Consider the following 21,301-nt stretch of genomic DNA (forward strand, 5'->3'; position numbering starts at 1 on the left):
CAAATTCCCACTAGGGGGAATCAAGAAGTAACTGTAGCTCCCTTAATGTTTGCAACTTCACAACTCACCACAAAAAACTGCATTGTAGTATGGGTGCCATGTATCTTTTTTCCAGATTTAACTTAAATCTTTTTTTTTCCTCAGATTTATAAATGTGAAAATAAATAAATATATTTTTTAAATATGTACATTCAGATATAATTTATAACTCCTAAAATATTTAGCAACTTTTCAACATTTAAATGCAAAATCTTTATAAATATATATGTTGTTATTAATATTTATTTTGAGAATTAAGATTGAGCTGTTCGCAAATAAGTCTGGATTTTGTGAACTTAAATATTTAACTAAATCTTACATCTCTAAATATTTATTTATTTCCACAACATTTATAAATCTGTTTTTTATTTTTTTTTTAAATTTGTTAAAAATTTTTTTAATTTTTTTATTTTTGAAAAGGGGGTTTTTTTTTTTTATTTTTTTTTTTTTTTTTTTTTTTTTTTTTTTTTTTTTTTTTTTAAATAAATTTTAATTTTTTTTTTTTTTTTTTTTTTTTTAATTTTTAAATTTTTTTTTTTTTTTTTTTCTTTTTTTTTTTTTTTTATTTTTTTTTTTTTTGGGAAAGAAAATTCAAGATTTAAGTTCTGGTAAAAAATCTTAATGCTTTTTTTTTTTTTTTTTTTTTTTTTTTTTTTTTTTTAAACATGGCACCACACATTGTAGGTTGCAGACTTTGGGGAATGGAAATTATATGAGGTTTAAATCATTCCAAGGCAGGGCTTTAAATAAAAAGATGACTTGTGAGTGCACATATGACAAGGAAGAAACTCTGAACACAGGGTATTAAATAAAGATGGGCAGCTTTATTCACAGGTGTTCAGGAGTGATTGTAATTGCTGCATTTCCTACAGATAATCTTCTGAAACACAATAATGAACTACACATTCTCTTCAGTATCAAACCCTTATTAACAGGCTTTAAAATGTCTTTCAAAACAAGATACATATGATGTTTGGCAATAATTTGCTAGGTGAATTATAAACCTTTTTACAACACAGCTTTCCCTTTCAGAAAAGTATGAAAAATACAATTGTCAAACCAGGACTATTGAGCATTAGTTGGATGACAACACGAATATTGCATAATGTTACTGAAGTTATGGATTTGAAGTGGATAGTGGTTCATATGAATGTGATACCAGGTCTTATTCACAAGCAATAACTTATTTAAATTATTTATTTATTTATTTATTTATTTATTTATTTTTTTAAGTCTGTTTAATTTGTTACCATTGTGATACCATTCTACCTCATTCTACTGTTACAACCCTGGTCCTACCATTGTCTTTTAGCAGAGCGCAATCATTTGATGAGGGGCATAACAATGAAAGAGTTAATGCCTAAAAGAAAAAAAAAAAACCTACAAAACAAAACCAAGAGCACAGCTAAGAAAATGACACTCTTCCCTCTAGCACATCTACTATTAGATCATTTGCTAAATGTCTGGCTGTTTTTTTCTCCCTATAATTTCTGACAGCGGTGCTATTAAAATAAGGAGTATGTTCTTAACAGCAGCATACATTTAAGCTTGGGCAATAAGCTTTAAGCTCCCAATAGTACAATAGATGCAGCTCTAGCTTCAGTAAAAAGCACAATAGAGTAAAGAAGTGCTCTCAAGTTAAGCAGATTAATGCAAGGGTTATCCCAGCTCTGCTGTTGTAGTGTAGCTTCTCCAGCTAGTCAGAAGCAGCGAGATGATTGGTTGAGTTCGGTGTTGAGTTTCATAATTTCTAAGCAAGCGTGTATGAGCAGGAATCTTATAGTAGCAGGCAAGGCAAGCCAGACTTTTTCAGGTTTTTGTCTTCATACTTGGATTACACAAACACTGTTTTTTGGGGATCTATTATAATTGACATTTATTACGGCTGCTGACTGTTTCAGAAGAACAGAAGAGTAAGTTGCAATTTTCCTTCCCTGGGCTTTTAAAAACAGGGTCTGCTGCGTGTTTTTGTGTGTGTTTTGGGAATTACTGTAGTTCCGGTTTGAGTACTCTTCAGTGTCATTAATCAGGTGAACCTACATTAAAATGATATTTGTTATTTTACTTAGTGACTTATTTTTTTATTCATAATCTCATGTATTATTAGAGCTCTTAAACTTAGTGCAGATGAATGGATCAAGGACTATTTACCAAATAACTGAATATGACATTCAGGCTGTCATGGTTACACTATAAATAGAACACTCTCTTACTTACTTAGGCTACCGTTTTTTTATTTTTATTTTACAGAATGAAATATACCTTTTTCATGTTTATCAAATGGTTTATTAAATAGAATATTCTGTGCAGTCATAAATTCCATTAACCACTCAAGTTCCACACAACTGCTGTATTAACAATTGTTCGTTTTTGTAACCCAGATACAAACTGTGTCACTTACCACTATGAAAAATATGTTTTAATGTCTTTCATATCTCATTGGAAAGTAACCTAAGTTCATAATGTCAATTATAAGTGTTATCTTTCATTAAAAGTAATACTTGACATGGGCATAAGACAGTCTTCTTTATAGACTACCTTAATTGTAACTTTTATGTTTCTTATTTTAAATACAGTAATTGTGGCTTTTTATTCTCTGAATTACATGCTTACATGAAGCTATTAAAAAAAAAGGAAACTATTTTAGGTGGGGCAGATTGTTTAGATTAAAAGGTTGCCGTGAACAAAAAATAAAAATAAAATAAAAATAAGGCCAGAAAACTTTCAGAATGTTTAGTGTTCCCAAATATCTATATACAGGCTAAGTTAAAGACTACTATATACTTGTTGTTTCATTAGGCCTTTTTAAGTTTCATAGATTTGCAATATATGGTACATTATTCATTTTCTGGCTGCTAAATGTCCCGGTGGTTCTAGCTATTTAATGTCTAATTCAGACAGACTAAAGCAATGCACACAATAGGTGATTAATACCACCTGTAATTTAAAACTCTGACATGTGGTAAGGGATCATTATCCTAACCAGTGATGCAAATATTTTAACAAATGGAACACAATGGAAATGTTAAACTTTAATAAGCTGTATGTCTGGGCTTGTGCCAAAGTTGCACTCCCAAATTTGCAATTAGATAAAAATCATGCTATCATGTCATGCTTTCGTTGGATGTGCCAAAGCTGGGCGTATCTACACATTAATATACAGCCATCATCTTTAATTAGGACAGCCATCTTCTGCTATCTTTGTTATGCACCCCTAAACAGGGTTTGATCAGATTTTATATTTTGCTTAGATATTATATACAGTATGTGCTGTTTTATATTAGATTATATTGTATGTACAGTGCAGTGTCAGGAAACATAAAGGCTGTAAATCCTGGAGGATAGTAGTATGACTTCCATTGTGTTTTTACTCAGAAGAACCATCCAATGGTAAAACAGTGGATTTGGAACACATATTGCACAGTGATTCTAATGTGGTAACACACTTGTACTGATAGTGGGATGGAACTGGAATGGTTATCAGTGTGCACTGGATTTAATATCAGTGTGACATCAACACTGGTGAATTATTATCTCTATCTAATCTTACAGACTTAAAATAAACTCGGTCCTGTATAACAGGATGTAAAGGCTGTAACACCAGAACTGTGTAATATGATACTGTATATGCTATGTTTCATAGTGCACATAGTCTATACAGAAAACTCTTCTGAAAGTACATGCACACAGTACATCTGCACTTTCATTGTGTAGTTTACTGTGCATTTACCAAGCTTACACAACCTTACCATGGTGAGAACACTTTGTCATGCATGTCTTTACCTTGTTTGCCTATGATTTAGTATGATTTAACTCTTTTTTCTTCTTTTATTACGCTTTATTATTATTTTACTGTGGTATACTGTACCGCAGAAAATGTTTATAAGGGTAATACTTAAATTTTAACACTGCAAGTTCTTCTACTTCAAAACATAAAATACAGTTCATTGGCAATGCCAAATGGACACTCAGATGATGACCACAGTGAACACATTTGATCTCAAAATGTTTAAGTACCTCTTAGAGACAGTATCACATTGACCTCATTGTACTGCGGAAATTAAAACAGCAAGAACAGTTCCATAAGAATTAAAATATATTTACTTGCCAAATAATTCACAAATGCAGCCTCTGATTTTAATGTATGACATGCTATTTGTTTTGATGTAAAAAACAGAAGGAGAGAAATTAAGGTCCCCTGCAGTTGTAGCTTAACCCTGTAATGCCCAAGTATTTTTGAAAAGCGAAAATCTAAAAAAAAAATACATTTCCCTGCATTGTCTTTCATTCGATTGTCATTTACATCCATTAGTAAACTCAATTTTCTTTTTGAGTCAAATAACCAGGAATAAGTCTTAAAATGCTATATGTTCCGTGTGCATATTGTGCCTGTATCCATACAACAGTATAATCAGTATAATACTGTATATTAAACCACTGTGTTCTATTTACTTTTTCTCCCTACTTCTGGTACTATGTAAAAGGTTATTAAAAAAAAAAGGCAAATGTTGACTTTAGTTATATGGATATTGTAATGTCCTATGAACAATGAAAGAAAGAGGGTGAGGTTTTGTGCACAAAGACCATTCCAAGCAAGTATTATTTAAATTCTGACGGACTCTCCTTGGTTTACGTCACTCATGTTTCTGCCTTAAAATATAATATAAATATAAAATGTAAATGTGAGCAAACAAGAAAAACGGCTTTCTTTACTTAGTCAAATATTCATGCCAGGAAGGTTGTTGTTTGTTTTTTTATTAAGGATATGGGCTGACACACATTTTATAAAAATCAGAATCCGGATTCAAGAGGGTGTCTGTAGGCAAGGGCATGTCCTTCTAAAGCCCAGAAACTGTATCTACAGTATATTACAGAGAGCTGCAGTGGTCAAACCAGATTTCTTTGAGGTATACTTTCCCCCGTATTTGGATGTTGCATCCAGCTGCTGCATTAAACTTTAACGTGACCTTTTTTTAATTTTGGTTTGTACCCATGCAAGTCCTCCATGGCCTACACCTTTAACTGTGATTATGTAGCTGTTCTCTGTTTAAACAAGATTGACATTTGTTGAGTGCAAGACCAAGAAACAGGATTCTTCTATCGGCTGCCTCTCCAGTAGTGCTTGTTGCTTTTCCTATTGTTTTCTACTGATTCACAACTTCAAGTACTGTGCTGTAAAATGGCACAAAAACAAGGTCACAAAATAGAAAGTACAAAAAGGACTATGTTGAATTTTTGGTAGTGTGTCATGAAACACATTCTATTAATTATAGTTTAATAAGTGTCAGTAATTCAAATATAATGAACAAACATATTTCCTTTTGAATTTATATGATGTAAACATCAGTTTAATGTCAGAGCCAAGTATGAATTATTGTTTACTTTGAATTTAATGGGAAATCACATGCTTGTTCAAACACTGAGTAGTTAGCGTTACTGTTTGATTTAACTGGTTGACAGTTGTGTGCACTTTACAGTATAGGAAGGCTATTTACAATTAGTCTCACATATTAGTCTAAAAAATGATGAAGGGGGCTTTCATGGAGCTACATCAGTTAAAAGGTTTAATATGTTAAGGTAATCAAATGAATATGTTAAATATGACACACATGGGCACAGTAGGCTCTTTCATAGTCCTTTGCTCTTAACCAGGTTCACACTGATACACAAGTCAAGCCTCCAAATATGCATCTCTAAAAGAGCAAGTAGATTCCAGTGACATTTTTTGTCTCCTTTAACTTTTTATGATATTTGTAATCACTGTGCTATATTTCTTATCAAAGTTGCCTGAACTTCTAGTTTCTCTTTCTGGTAAATTGTGTACTTTAAAAAAATCTAAAGTTAAAATGTAATTTGAAGTATTGTAAGATAAGTGCCACCTTGAGTAATTTATAACCATCTACCAGGAAAGGACTAAATAGTGTGTAAAAAAACAAACAAACAAACAAAAAAAAAAAAAAAAAAACTCCTCCCCCAACATATTTTCATAATAGATGAGTCACTGGGTTGCTATGATCCAGCTCACAACAGAAGGTGTGGTTGGAAAATGTGAAGTGTGTTGCAAGAGCTAAGATAAGTATTTTGTTGCTTGTCTTGTTCCCTTGGGGTGGAACTAGTACATGTCACAGCAAAATACACGGAAAAACACCAACAAGTGACAACACGTTTGAGCCAGATGTGGAGAAGAAAGATATAGCCTCAGTAGCTGCCTCGGTAACTATAAAACAAATCCAAACCCCACATATTGCTGGAGGCTTAGTTCACTGCAGGTCTGTCATTGTGTTCCCATATAATGTGAATTTGAATTTCAAATATTGTAATACAATCACATACATGGTTTGTAATGATGCCAGATGGTGGCACACAAAGATTTGTGACTGAAGTCCAGTCTGTTTCCAGATTGTGGACGCATTATCAAACCACGTTAGCACACTAGATGTCCTGGACAAGGTCGTGAGAGGTCATCCACATCAAGCAATGACTGCACATGGGCTCAATTTCCACAGCAACTGGGATCTCCATAAGCGAACTGTGAGTCTACTTTGAGCTGAAGAAGATCAGCTAAATCTCTATAATTGACGCTGCCTTGATTACTGCCTTGATCTCCAGAAATGGCAGTTGGAGAGTATGGATAACCCGAGGAATACAATTTGCTCAGTGTGACATTGTTTGATAGGATCGTTTTAGAGGAGACTTGATTGTGGTGTGATGAGGCAGCTGCATTGGACATGGATCTTATTTTTCACCCAAGGGGCAGATTTACAGATTTCAATGGTATATAGACACAGTCTTGAATGCTATAGTAAGATCATGTCTGGTGGTATTGAACCTGTGTTTGTTCTGATGGAAGATGTCATGCTATTAGGATTGTAATGGATTATCTTGCGCAGAAGACTACAGAGGCTATGGAATGGCAAGCAAGAAGTCCAGACGTTAATCCTATAGAACACCTTTGGCACCTTCTAGGACATTGTGTTCGTGAGCGTGTAACCCTCCGTGTGACACTAGACCAAGCCTATAAGCATTTTGATTTCTCCTCTTTAGATGCATATCATTGCTACCCACTTAAGACCATTAATGTATCAGTTAATTTCAATGTCGAAAAAGTGCCCCTTTGAAATTCTCAAATTTGATTGCTGCTGTTAATTGTTTTTGGAAAAATTCAAGTTTGAAATGTTGGTTAATTCATGGTTAAGCCATGCTGACAGTAAATTGTAAAAGTTATATTTTTTACTGAAGGGGTCTTTTCTAAATCACTGTTTTCTATACTTTTTTTGACGTGTACATCAGATAGGGAATAAAATTGCACAGTATGTTTATTAAATTCAGTTATAATCTTTTCTTTAGCTTTGTAAGGGGAGCTGAAAATGTAGTAGCAGCTCTGTGTGTTACACAAATGTACATTTAGCGGTGGTTATGTGGGCTTTTTTATCCTCATTGCAAAACATTGGCTCAGTAATCTGACATTCATTTGTATTTTAGCACATTATGTAGAAAGGTAAATGCCAGTCTGATAATGATTAGATTATTTGACTGTATTTTAAAGTCAGGTGTGCCAGAACAACAATGCAGTATTCATTCATCACTGTCCAAGCAGAACACCTCAACCTCTACAAAGCAACCTCTGCAGAATCACACACACTCTGGTGTGCACTCTGGTATAATTAATTTGCAAACTGGCATCCAATAAGAAGGGAGTTCAGTCACTGCAGTATGCCTTGGGCTCTAATTTAGGCATCAGGGGTTAAAAACGCCAATGTGTAAACCTGCTACACCTGCCAAGATTTTCATACTGAAATAATATACTGGAAGCTTATCTACTCCCAACCGCCAGTGGCTTTTGTTTCTGTGTCTTAAAACACAATGCAGGTGGTCACTGGATTTGTGAAGTGGATTTAAATAAATCACCCTTTTATGAAATCTGCTTTTCACTTTTTTTCTCCAGATTAACCACATAAAAATGACCCTTACTTTCCCTATAGATAGTTTTAACTCGTAAGTTTGCTAACATACCTGCTAGACTATAAATACTTTCAATGGCTATGTTTACAATAAAAACAGAGTTAGCATACCTTGATAGTAGCGAAGTTATTCCTGTAAAAAATCCACTTGACCCTGTCCTATTATATTTCGAATGTCACGCATCATCAGAACCATTATATGAATTAAGCATGCATTGCATTAAAAAGGGTGTTTACAACAACTGGTCGATTTTAGAATGCTATTACAGAAACATTCAGATTTTACGTATAATTACAATAATTACACCTGATGTAACTGTAATGTTCTACTTGTCAAGCTTTTGCTTTTTTATTACATGTAATTATTGTAATTATTTGTGAAATATTTCCATTGTAGCACAAAGCAGTTTTGTTTATGTGCTTTGCAAAAACAACGTACTATTAATATGTGTTTATGTGGTTATCCCTGTTCACTCAGCAAAGGCTTTATTGATGGAGCTACACAGAGGTATCAGATATTATTTGTACCAAAATGGCACTGGCCTACACCCTCCAAGCATGCCACACTTGGAACGCAGATCTCCAATAACTAAAAAGTATAGTACAATGTCGGTATGATGACATCAACATTCTAGAAAAGGAACAATTCTGGCTGCCAAAAGTCATTGTAAACACAGCTAATGCCTTATATGGAAGTTGAGCTGTGTTTGGTGGAGCTATTTTTTTCTACAGGTGTACTGCTCTGGCAGTCTGCTGTTTTGTGATTTTTCCCTAGACATTTTTAGGTATCTGCTGTATTAAAAGAGTTCATGGATGTGTGTGAACAGGATGGCTTTGCAGGGGTGACGTCAGACCAGAAATGCAGACTCCAAACAATTAGGAATGCGATGAATCTGTGATGCTACGGCGTCCAGAGTTTTATTGTAAATAATAATAATCACAAACAAAAGGTTTAAACAAAACAGGACACGGAACTTGAGGCCAAAATAAAAAGGTAAACAAAACGGACAACACTAAACAAGACAGTGGACGAACAGACAAACAACTACCGTGCTGGCACTTCCAGCACATTGTAACTGCACTAATAAACATATAGGGGTGGGACACTCCACCACATTGTCCCGGTTTATAGTCCTGGCCCAGGAACAGGGGCAGCAACGGGCCAAAGGTGGCGGCCATGGTGGGAGGTCCTCCTCCCACCCCAACAGCTGTAGCGGCCAGGCCGACTGCACACAGGCCGGCTCCTCCGGCCAAGATAATCTTCTGCTGGTGGAGGTGGCAACTGCAAGCACTCCTCCCATTCCGGAGACGGCAGCGATGGCTCCTCTCCCTCTGGTGCTGGAGAAGGCAACGATGGCAGCTCTCCCTTTGGTGCCAGAGACGGCAGCGATGGCTCCTCTTCCTCTGGTGCTGGAGACGGCAGCGATGGCTCCTTTCCCTCTGGCGCCGGAGATGGCAGCGATGGCTCCTCTTCCTCTGGCGCCGGAGACGGCAGCGATGGCTCCTCTCCCTCTGGCACCGGAGATGGCAGCGATGGCTCCTTTCCCTCTGGCACCAGAGACGGCAGCGATGGCTCCTCTTCCTCTGGTGCTGGAGACGGCAGCGATGGCTCCTTTCCCTCTGGCACCGGAGATGGCAGCGATGGCTCCTCTCCCTCTAGCGACAGCGGCGGGGCTTTTCCCGATGAAGTGGGAGATAGCGGGAGCCCTGCCATATCTGCAGCCAGGTAGTGGATTACCATCTCCACAATGTCTGGGAGGGACACTGGGCGGTGTTGCTTTTCCCAGGCTTCCCATTGCTCTCCATCTCTGGCCCACAGGAGGTTGATCACATCAGGGAAGGTCTCAGAAGAAAGGGAATTTGTTAGCCTCTGAGGCAGTAGGACCTCTCCCCCTGATGCCGGATGCTCAGGCTCCTCCATCTCCTGCCATGCGTGGCCCTGGCTGAGTGGGTGGTACCCGACCTTGCCACATAGGAAGCACCACCCTTCCTCATCCAGACAGGCGAGGCAAACATCAGGCGTGGTAGAGATGCAATGGGACCTGCGCTGCTGTTGCTGCACCTCCTGCTCCTGCTGCTGTTGTTGCTGCTGCTTTCTCCGGCTGCTTTTCCCCATTTTTAAACAAAACAAAACAAAAAAACTCCTGGTCTGACGCTAGGCGGCACTGTTGTCCCTTTTCTGACACCAACTGTGAACAGGATGGCTTTGCAAGGGTGATGTCAGTCAAGAAATGCAGACTCCAAACAATTAGGAATGCGATGAATCTGTGACGCTATGGCATCCAGAGTTTTATTGTAAATAATAATAACTGTAGCAGGGGGAGATCTGTGCTGACTCTGCTGGCGTGTTCACAATGCTGCAGGAAGAGGGCAGCAATCGTCCAAGAACCGCCTGTGAGTCATGGCAGTGACACGGGGAGGTGGGAAAGTGGGTGTATGGACTTTCCCTCTCTCTGAGTGGCTGGGAGGCGGGTCTTGGGGAGATTGTTAGCCCTATAAGATAATGCTCTACTGTTTCCTCAGATCTGCCCTTTTAGACACGCAGTATGTGTGGAAGCGCTGGTCGAGGACCTAGAACCAGCCAGGAGAAAGATAACAACCAACAAGCCAGAGAGTGATAGCGGGGAACCATTGGGCAGACCCCCGAAGTATTGTTTAGAGCAGGCAGGGAGCCGCTAGAGTAGGTCCGTGATCCGGGTCGTTCGGGTAGCAGCGACCAGGATAACGCTGCAGAGTGCAGCACCTTTTATTTGTAGTTCTATTACTGTTTTATTTTCCTTGTTCTTTTCGCCTTCTGTTTTCATTATTTTGAGCACCTGCAAGTGCGCCCGTAGTTAATTTAATTACCAGCTTTGGTATTCCCGTGGTGCTGTCTATCATTGTTGATAGGCAGCCCACGGACAACAGTGCCCTCTGCGGGTAAAAAGTGTATGTACTGAAAATAAAACTGGGCACCGGTGTGGTGTTTCAAGTACATCTGTTCTGACTCTTGTGTCAGTGAATTACCCACCACCCTTCCACAATCACAAACAAAACACACAAAACAGGACATGGCACTTGAGGACAAAATAAAAATGTAAACAAAATGGACAACACTAAACAAGACAGTGGATGAACAGACAAACAAGTACCATGCTGGCACTTCCAGCACGCTGTAGCAATTGCTCTCAAAACACAAAAAACCTCCTTCTCTCTCCCATTCTCCACTCACGAACACACAACCCCGGGTGAGTGAAAACATGCAGCTTTTATGCAGCTGTACCAAGACTCGATTGCTAATCAATCATTCAATTGAAGTCGCAGTACAACTGCACGTGAATTAATAAAAGTGCAATTCCCCGTGCTCACATATTATTTTACTGGCACGTGAAGTGCTGTGCAATCCTCATGCCTAAATAAAAAATATACATTTTAAACTTGCAACCCATATTTATATCCTGTGTATTTTATACATAAACACCAACATTAACACACTACAGACAACAGAAAACACTAATAAATATAAAGGGGTGGGACACTCCACCACATTGTGTTATTTTTGTATATGGGTTTAAACATTTGGTACTAGAGTTAAGCACTTGCATTCCCTATTATAACATTTCCTATTAGAATCAAACCTTTAAAAGTTACAGAAATGGGCAGCCAAAAAGTAATTAGACATTCTTCTTCTACTTGTTGGAGAAGTAAACACTCTATTAATAATGTGTGTTTATGAGGCATTTTGCAGTTCATTTAAAGTTTACAAATACTGTGATACATACAAGGTCAAAGATTCTGGGCCATATGTTAACCGCATAGTGTTAGTCCCAAATATGCCTTGTTAAAAAGCTCTAAATATTTCACATCCTTACATCCGCCTTTTTTTAAACCATGATAACATTTTACTTTAGAGATTACCACATTTTCCCCAAGTTTATACAATGCATTTACCATTACTTCAATTGTTCTTGCCATGCTAGCGTATCCTATACAATGCTTTTCAATCATCCTTATTTTACTAATGCTATTGTTCATTTTTACAAACCCTAATTAGCACCAATCTTGGATTACCTAATGTTACACTGGGTAAGGTATTCCACTATTAGTGCTAATCTATGAAATCAGCCCTATGTTTTTACCATGGCATGCAACAATACACTTTAATAAGGACATTTGTAAATGTGAAATGATTTTGTAGGTTTATAGCATGATATATAAATTAATATAAAATAGCTAGGCCACATACATTATACCAAGTGAAATAATAATAAAGCATGGTAAGGTACTTTCTCAATGTGTAGAAGGTAGAAACTGATTGGATTACTTCAAATACTTATCAGTGCTGAGCACAATGACAAGCTGAAGGACTTTTAAGGACAAAATGCAAAGTAAAGTAATGATTTACCCTTTTGCTTACAATGCAATCTACCTGGCTAACCTCCATGAATAGTTGGAAGTGACAAGTTAATGCCTGTAGCAAAAGTATGTCTGAAAGCTTCCTGCACAGCCCACCAGTTCAAATATAGCGGTTGTGATCTATTTGAGAAGTGAGCTTTGCATTTCATAGGAAATATGCACCACTATACTTACTAGAGAGAAGCCAAGGAACCATCCCTTTTTAGGCAACACTGTTGGTAAATAATACCTGTAGCATTTCCACCACTGTTAACAATGAATTACTCCACGCAGTCTGTGTGGACACAGTGTGCAATACATAAGCAGTAACAATGAAATGTCATTGTGTTATAAATAATATACAGCATACCTCCAAAGGTGTGTATATTATATAACAGGCTGTATAGTCTAGAGAGTGTAACTGTGCTTATAAGTGGCTCTTTGGCAATAAAAGTGCCACTTTAAGAGACACAGCTATGGCCAAAAGTTTGAAATTAACAACAAGCCTCGCATGTTGTTAGAGGCTCAGCTTGCTGCAAGGTGTCATTGTGTTCCTTCATATTGAAATACATACCCCTAGGGGTTATAGTATGCTGTTAATACTCATTTTGTTCCATTGGGCTGGAGCAGCAATATTAATGAGAAAAACACCAACAAGTGAGAAAACGTTTTAGCCAGTTGAAAAAGACATCGCCTCAGTAGCTAAAAAACAACAAACCTCACATGTTGCTGGAGGCTCATATGTTGCTGCAAGGTGTCATTGTGTTTCTGCATAGACTGATATCTATCTATCGATCTAGCTATCTGTATACTACTACTACTACTACTACTAAAAAAATAAAAGGAGCAAGCATTCAAGATGGCAAAGAATAACACCATAAACATGTAGTCAAAAAAGCTATTGCATTGCATTTTGCACCGGCTGCCCCCCTTAAAAGCAGGTACTACCATTTAGCAGGTACCCCAGTTGATTTGATCATTAGTCAAGTGGCTGCTAAGGGTGATAACATTGTTTGTTGTTGCTGGTTTGGGAATCATGGCTTCTAATAATGCCAGGGGTTGGCAGAAGGATATTTCAAATGCTGGAATCTGGGGATACATAAAAAAAAGAATGTACTTTTGACAAAATGTATTTCTGTCTCAGTCAATTCAATGTGTCCCCTTCTTTACATAAAAGTGCAAAATGGATAAAATGTATCGAATTATTTTATTAGCTACAATGTGTGGTGCAAATGAAAAGAAAGGTCTTCATTTTATATGTGTTGGTCAAAGGAAACTTGATCAGTTGAAAGGTAATTTATATTCTATAGTTTCTGCCCTCTCCGAAGCCTCATTGTCATTCTGTCACTCTGTAATTTAAATTACCAATATCCTGCCACAACCTGTGCCAACATGAGGTCATGGATATCATCTGCTAGCACCTAGGTCATGTACTGGGTTGACAAGTGTTTTAATTTGAATGCCCAAACTAACTTAATTTCTCAAAATAGTAATTAGTGAGTGGAGGGTTTTGCTTTAATTTCAGTAATGTCAATCACAGATCCAGTTTACAAAAGCTACATTTATAACAGAAATAGAGGTAACACACTATGATTGTTGCAGTATTATTTCTGAAAAAAAATCCCTTGAACCTGTCCTATTTTATTTTGATAAGGGTTTACAACACACTGCTCAGTGCTGTGCCAGTGGGTGTCATTTTATGGAATTAAAATATATAGCACCACTCATCATTAGAACGTGCTAATAATTAAATGTGCATTGCATTACATAGGGTGCAAACATTATGTCCTTCTAAACAAGATGCTCCATTTGTTTTCTGAGAATGTATTTTACTGATACTACTGAAAATGTTTGACATTATAGGGAGAGGTACTGCTTCCATGCTCATCAAGGAGACTCTTTCTTTGTACTTATAGTTATCAAAACAAATTCCCCTACTTCCAGTCAGTCGAAGTTTATGAGATTGATTTCAGGGAGACCTTCCAGAGTTCCCGGAGCTTCTGAGTTTAACCTATCTGGACCAATCACTTCAGTGGCCACAGGCGTGCCCTTGCTGCTGTCAGGATGACATGGGACACGGTAAATCCAATATTCTCTTTAAAATCATTGACCAAATCCTGCATGATAAATCCATCTCCTGTTCATCCTCCTCTTTTACCTGTCATGATTTCTCCTCTTTCTTTCAGAACAAAATTGACAACATCTATTCTACTCTCTCCTGCCACAAACCCAGTATAGTACTTGACCACCTTGACTCCCCTTCGTTTGCCCCTCCTGCTCTTCCCTCCTCTCCTCTCTCCATTACTGATATATTGCTGAAATCAACTACTGCCACGTGCCCCTTGGACCCCTGGCCGATAAATCTTGTCCATCTCTGTGCCTCTGATCTTGCACACTCTCAACCTGTCTCTGGACTCAGGCGTGATTCCTGCTCCCCTCAAGATTGCCCGAGTAACACTGGTTCTCAAAAAACCCTCCCTCGACCGGGCTGTCTTATCTAATTTCTGTCCTATATCCAATCTTCTTTTTCTTTCCAAAACTCTTGAGAGCTGAAGCCAGCCACCTGACTAAACATCTCACAGATAACAACCTGCTTGAATATCTGCAGTCTGGCTTCCAGCAGCATCACAGTTCTAAAACTGCTCTGCTCTGGATTGTAAATGATCTCCTGCTTAATGCTGTGCTGCTGCTCCCTCTGTCCTTGTCCTCCTGGACCTAACAGATGCTTTTGACACCACAGATCATAGCAGTCTTCTTGATCACCTTCAGAAGTAAGCTGGGATCTCTAGAACCTTTCTCTCTTGGCTGTTCTCTTAACTATCTGGACGCATGCAGTTTGTTTTCTATAATGGAAGCAGTGAAGATGCAAACCTGGTCACTTGTGGTGTCCCTCAAGGGTCTGTTCTTGGGCCTCTTCTCTTCAACATCTACATGCTTCCCTTGGGTCACCTCATCCTCCAACATAGCCTCATGTTTCACTCCAATGCAGATGACACCCAGCTAGACCTAAAACTAGACCCTGGATGTCCCTCTGCCATGGTCAGGCTGTCCGCTTGCATCCAAGTCAAGCGCCATAAACTGATTGCAGCTGGTTCAAAATGTTGCTGCTAGGATCCTTACCAGATGTAAAAGACATGATCAAATTACCCCCTGTCTTCCCCAGCTGCACTGGCTATCTGTAAAGTTCAGGATTCTCCTGCTTGCTTACAAGGCCCTTCATCACACAGGTCCAGAGTATCTCTCCAACCTGCAGACCTGCTATGTCCCTACATGCAAGTTGAGGTCCTCTGACTGGCTTGCTTGTTATACCCAAGCAGAAGTGAACCACACTCAGAGAGCGCTCTTTTAGCTTCATGGCCGGACTCTCTGGAACTCTCTTCCAGCTTTAATGCATGTAGCTCCCACAGTCGCTGGCTCAAATCAGGCTTGATTGTTAACCAAAGTTTTCAAACAGCTGACCCTAATTATCCCTTTAATTGGGTTGAATTAACTAGGTGTGCAATAACTTTTTCACACTTGAAGATTGCATGTTTGATTACCTTGCACACCAAATAATTGAAAGAAGCACCAAACTTTGGTGTCATTTTTTCTCTCTGACTCCCTCTATATACTGCTACAATGCACAAAAATATCTGACCAAATTCAACGTGAAAAATGTGCAAAAATGCAGAAAATCAGACAGGGGACAAATACTTTTTATATATATATATATATATATATATATATATATATATATATATATATATATACATATATATATACACACACACATACACATACACACACACACACCCCTCTGGGCAGACAATACCAAATGCTGAGTACCTTTTTCTTAAGTACATTCTGAATTGTTTTTCCAGGATCTCAATAATAATTACATGATTTTTTTTGCATACAAATGCCTCTTTTTTGCATCTTTTTAAAAATAAAATCAAGCACTTTATGATTTGGTAGTTTTTAATATATATATAACAACTATCACTTCAAGTAAAATATCAATCAAAAGTGCATAGTGACATTTTGTACACATTAGTATGAAGTTTGGATGAAACTTATTGAAACCAACCATTAATTCTGCACTATTGAAGTAAAACAAACAACACTGACAAGATTACAAGATAAAACAGACCATCAGGGAAAATGTCCAGTCAGCATGCACACGTACCTCCACGGCTCCTATTATTGCTTATCCCACTGCAGGCCATAATGAATCTCCTGCAGGCGGCTGATAAGTTAATAATACTGACATCAGCATAAGACACATACTCACCTCTCAATTACAGAGCTTACTCGTTAGTAAAATAGCAAATTGTTTGTCTGAACGGTATGTGGTTTTCTGTTCTCTTCCAGCACTGGCATAGCAGGGTGTGTTTTTATATATTCCAGTGAAAACGGTGTAAAGTGTTTTATCTTTTTTTTTTATAATTTTTTTTTACAATGCGGTTCATCACCAGTCATAACTCCAGTTTTGTCCTTTCATGCTATTTTACAACCACGATCAGTTTTAGAGAATTGGTTTGTCAGTAACGTGTCCATCAATGATATTAAGCGTATCTAAATAGCTATGTTGTTTAAACAAAATAGCTATTTAGATACGCTTAATCTCATTGATGGACACGTTACTGACCAACCAACTCTCTATTAATTATGCATGTACCTTGTTTAACAAATGCTAGCAAGTTGGGCGTTCTTGCCTCAACTGTTTGATGTTTGTAAATACAGTAAAGTTTTAAAGCCAGACAGGGAGAGTGCATTTAGACTTGTATTTCATTCGAGATTTACTCAGGCTATTCCGGAGTAAGCAACGTTTCTCCTCAAGTGTCTTATCTGTCTATCTATCTATCTATCTATCTATCTATCTATCTATCTATCTATCTATCTATCTATCTATATAAATCTTTAAACATTTTGTCTGCTCTACCTCATTAAAGGGGAAATATTCTGTTTTTGTCTGCACATACATTTGTCTATACATGTATAAATTGCAATGTACAACTGTTTTGATAGTTTGGTTCTCATGACACCTACTGACAGTAGAAAGGTCAGGGCAGGGTCTTTTAGTTCTCAATTTATTACATATACATGCTGTGGTTATGCAGCAAGAAAATGTCCCATTGTTCGACTCCCTCACAGCGTGAAAGAATGTAAATATGTTTCAATTGATGGAATGTCATGGGTTTACAGATAAAAGGAAGCTCAAAACTGGTTTATTTTTGTTTGAGAAAGCGTAGGGGGGCCAATAAGAGTTCTCCATGATAACTCACTCCTTGCTCTGTTTTTGAGACTACCAGCAGGGTGTCAGCATTTGCATTTTGTTTTTAGCAGCAGTTGGGAATATTATTGCTTTTATGATAATCACAGTAATAGTAGAGTGTTGCTATGACAAGACTGCTCAATATTTTATGGAGATAACCCCTGAATGAAATGTCGGATGTAGTTCAGGCTTACATTTGACAGTAGGATTGATGGGCCTACCCTGGGTTTGGTTCCTTCTCACCAGAGGGTGATACATCTGGGCTAAATTTGTATTAACCGTAACATTTTTAAGAAATACGGTTAAACGCTAAGGCAGAGGCCTCCCAATTTTGTGATTTTGAAGGCCGTTAGCAGGGAAGAGATTTAATCTAAAATGCACTATGGGAAGAGGAATACACAACTGACATTTCTTTAAGAGAAGTGCTGCCTCTAATATTAGTTTGTTTGAATTTTGATGAAGAAAAAAACAAAACAAAAACATTACACAGGATATGCCTTTCCCTTCTTATCTGTTGTTTTATTCTTCTATCATTGCATGGTGAAGTCCTTTTACTTCAGACGATTCAAGGCTAATTATTATTTTTTTAATTACCTTTTCAATTAAAGTTGAACCATCATGTTGCCAGTGCCAAAATTGAGTGATTAAATTCATGAATTAAATATAGTAGTGAAATACAGGGGGTAGGATCCAACAAATAGATAATAAGGGAGTTACCAGTTATGCTATAAAATGCTTTTATTTTCTTCATAAAAATATCATTATTATTTTACTGCTGCATGTACTGTTTCTTGTTCAGAATGGTGTCATCGGAAAAATCATTTAGATCATTTCAATTACATTCTTGTTCTGCTGCAAAGTGGATCTCATTAAATAAAATATAATTAGATGAAACAAAACTGTAGACATTAATAGTTTTGAACCATTAGTTCATAGATATTTTAAAAGCATAAGATGGTTTGATCCACATGGAAGTAGTTTTGTGTGCTCAGCGGTACACTCTAATTTGCATTTAAGGGATATGTTTATAAATGTCTTACAAACAGCAGGAATAATTTCAGTTCTAATAAAAAACGACTTTTTGAAGCTATCCATAGTTTTTCATGTTAAAATTTATGGAGTCATTGGAAATGAGTTACATTGTAATTATACACTGAATTAGCCAATGGTCAATACCAGATTATGACATCACAAAGTTGAGAGTTAGAAGTTCACCTTTTTTTTTTTTTTTTTGGATGACCCCTTGATTTTGTTTTATGTCTTTCAGAAAAACATGGTAAACCATTAAAAGCAGTTAAATACATAATTATAGTTGGACTGCAGTGAATTAGAAGTTGGTAATTGCATCAAGGGGTTCTGGTCAAGCTCTGCTCTCATCCCTTACTGACTGAATGACCAGAATTATATACTCTTAATGATATATATATATCAATTATATATATACTATATTATATATATATATATATATATATATATATATATATAAACACACACACCAACCACTTCAAATGGATCCCTATACTAAAGGGGTACCACTATTTGGTTATTAATCATGAATGAAGATCAATTATTATTCAGCTACATTAAATTTTTATAGTGAACACCTAAAGTGTATTTCAGTAAAAACTATGTTGTTTGCCATGAACGGTTTTCAATAAGCTATCTGTTTGTGTAACATTGAACTTTCTGATTGTTCTTGGCTCTTTGCTAGAGCACAGCTGGGCACTGAAATAGTGGTTGACATCTGCTTTGTTGGTTTAGGTTTAATTTCCTGTTTGAGAAAATTGGAACTTGTAATAATTCGATTTAGCACTCATTCTAAATATATTTCAGACGTGTATGAAATAACTTGCTTGTGACCCCTGTGGTCAACTAGAGATGCCCTTCCATAGTAGCATGACCTTCAGCTTGTAACATCTGCTGCTGTACAGATGTGCTGTATTTCAGTTATAATTCACTTCCCACTGTAGTTTGCGCAAATAGCCATGCATGGCAGGATTAAAAGTATATGTAACTTTACATGTGTCTCTCAGAAATAATTTGCTGTTTGCCATTTGTTAGTGTTTAATTGTAAAGTAAGCAAAGTCAAACTCAGCACAGAGAAAACTGAGGTTTTTTACTCATAAAATGTTGGCTTGCATGCTTCCGCAAAAGTCTATGAGTTAATGAATATGGACACATTTATTTAAGTTACATACGTAGTCTGTAAGAGGATATTCCAGTTCTACAAACACTTTTCTTGCTTGTTGTTTTGGAATTAGCAATTGATTTTTAACTAATTTTTAATTAGTAGTCAAGACTTTAAGAAAAGGTCATGCTTTGTACAGGATTAACAAGAACAGCAAAATCATCATTGGGTTGTGTGCTTGCATCTATAATGTTTAAACTTTAACCCATGAATTTATGCTGATCTGGACAGCTGAATGTCTGGTTGTAATTCATCATTGCACAGGCTTGTTTAATTCGTGGCAGCCAGAAAAGGTTGCTGGTTATAACTCTTTTTCCCAGGACACATCAACAAGGGATCAGATATTGATTAACATGTGTGTCTATTTTGATGTCTGGAGTATTACAAACATATTCAATTTTTCAGAATTTTAGGGGGTTTCTTGAATGTGTCACCATAACAGAGAAAGTTATTCAAAAATGTTAACTTCCTTAAATTAATTTTAAAGGTTGAGCATTTCTTTTTTTCACCCAGTAAAACATATTATTCACACAAAGCTTATTTGTTTATCAGTAACCTCACTAGAATAAGACCAATTTCAACATTCCACGTGAAACAGCTACTGCCTTTTTTTTTTAAGACTTCCTTCTAAGTCAGTGCACTTTTTATTACCACTTATAATGATGACACTAGAATAGGTTTCCATTTGTTTTGCTTTAAATGTGTGAGGACTTATTTTACATTATCATTTTAGAGACTGTCCTACAAGGTACAACCATGGACTAATTGTCCTCAGTACATTTGTCATCTTCCTAGAGAAACTACTAGCCATAGCATTGTCTTGGCTCTATCATACTGCCAGACCCCAAAATTCATAAACATGCATGGCGTTGGTCTTCTGCAAATACTGCAGTGTCTCAATAATATGCAAAAACAATGAAACATATTAACAATGCTACTCCACATTCTGCCTTGAATAAAATAAACTGCTTGGAGGTTAGCGACAAAAAGAGAAGGGCAGAATTGAAACAAGCATTTCCAGTGGCAAATCGCACAGCCATTTCCACTGTGGAATGCTTGTGTGAGATCATCAAAGACGTTTATTATGGTTTCTTTCAGGAAAAAGTAGGCAGGTTTTTGTAAAAGCAGTTGGCAGCCCTGGTCAGCTGTCCTTCATTAGAAATGCTAGTTGCAGATACTCGTGGTTGAAAGGCCATCGCTATCTACAAGGTATTTGTGTCCCCTAACAAGTAATATTGACAACACATCATAATACAGGCACAAATAACACTATGTAACACAATTTTTGTTCCTTGGTAGTAAGTGTTATTTCCTAATTGCTTATGCCTCAAAAGTATAGAAAATGGCTATTATTCCCCACAGACTTTGCTTTTGTGACCAGGACAGGCAAATTTCTAAATATCACTATTTCCAATGAGAAAACGGGAGCTTTTGTGTCTTTTTGTTCACATAAAGTCAGAATAAAACAACATATGAATCCAAATT

At 37.0% G+C, this 21,301-nt stretch overlaps 1 protein-coding gene across 2 annotated transcripts in view; it reads left to right on the forward strand.

Moving 5' to 3' along the window:
* Positions 1-1,777: 1,777 nt before the first annotated feature.
* LOC121300832 (cAMP-specific 3',5'-cyclic phosphodiesterase 4D-like) overlaps positions 1,778-21,301 on the forward strand; it is a 401,364-nt gene continuing 381,840 nt past the window's right edge. Inside the window, exon 1 of one of the 2 annotated variants that reach the window (XM_041229733.1) lies at positions 1,778-1,952. The gene's annotated coding sequence lies outside the window, so the exon portion shown is untranslated. The remainder of the gene's footprint in view (positions 1,953-21,301) is intronic. The other variant, XM_041229744.1, reaches the window with a different exon arrangement.

This window comes from Polyodon spathula, chromosome 2 (genome assembly GCF_017654505.1).
Source record: "Polyodon spathula isolate WHYD16114869_AA chromosome 2, ASM1765450v1, whole genome shotgun sequence".
Lineage (NCBI taxonomy): Eukaryota > Metazoa > Chordata > Actinopteri > Acipenseriformes > Polyodontidae > Polyodon > Polyodon spathula.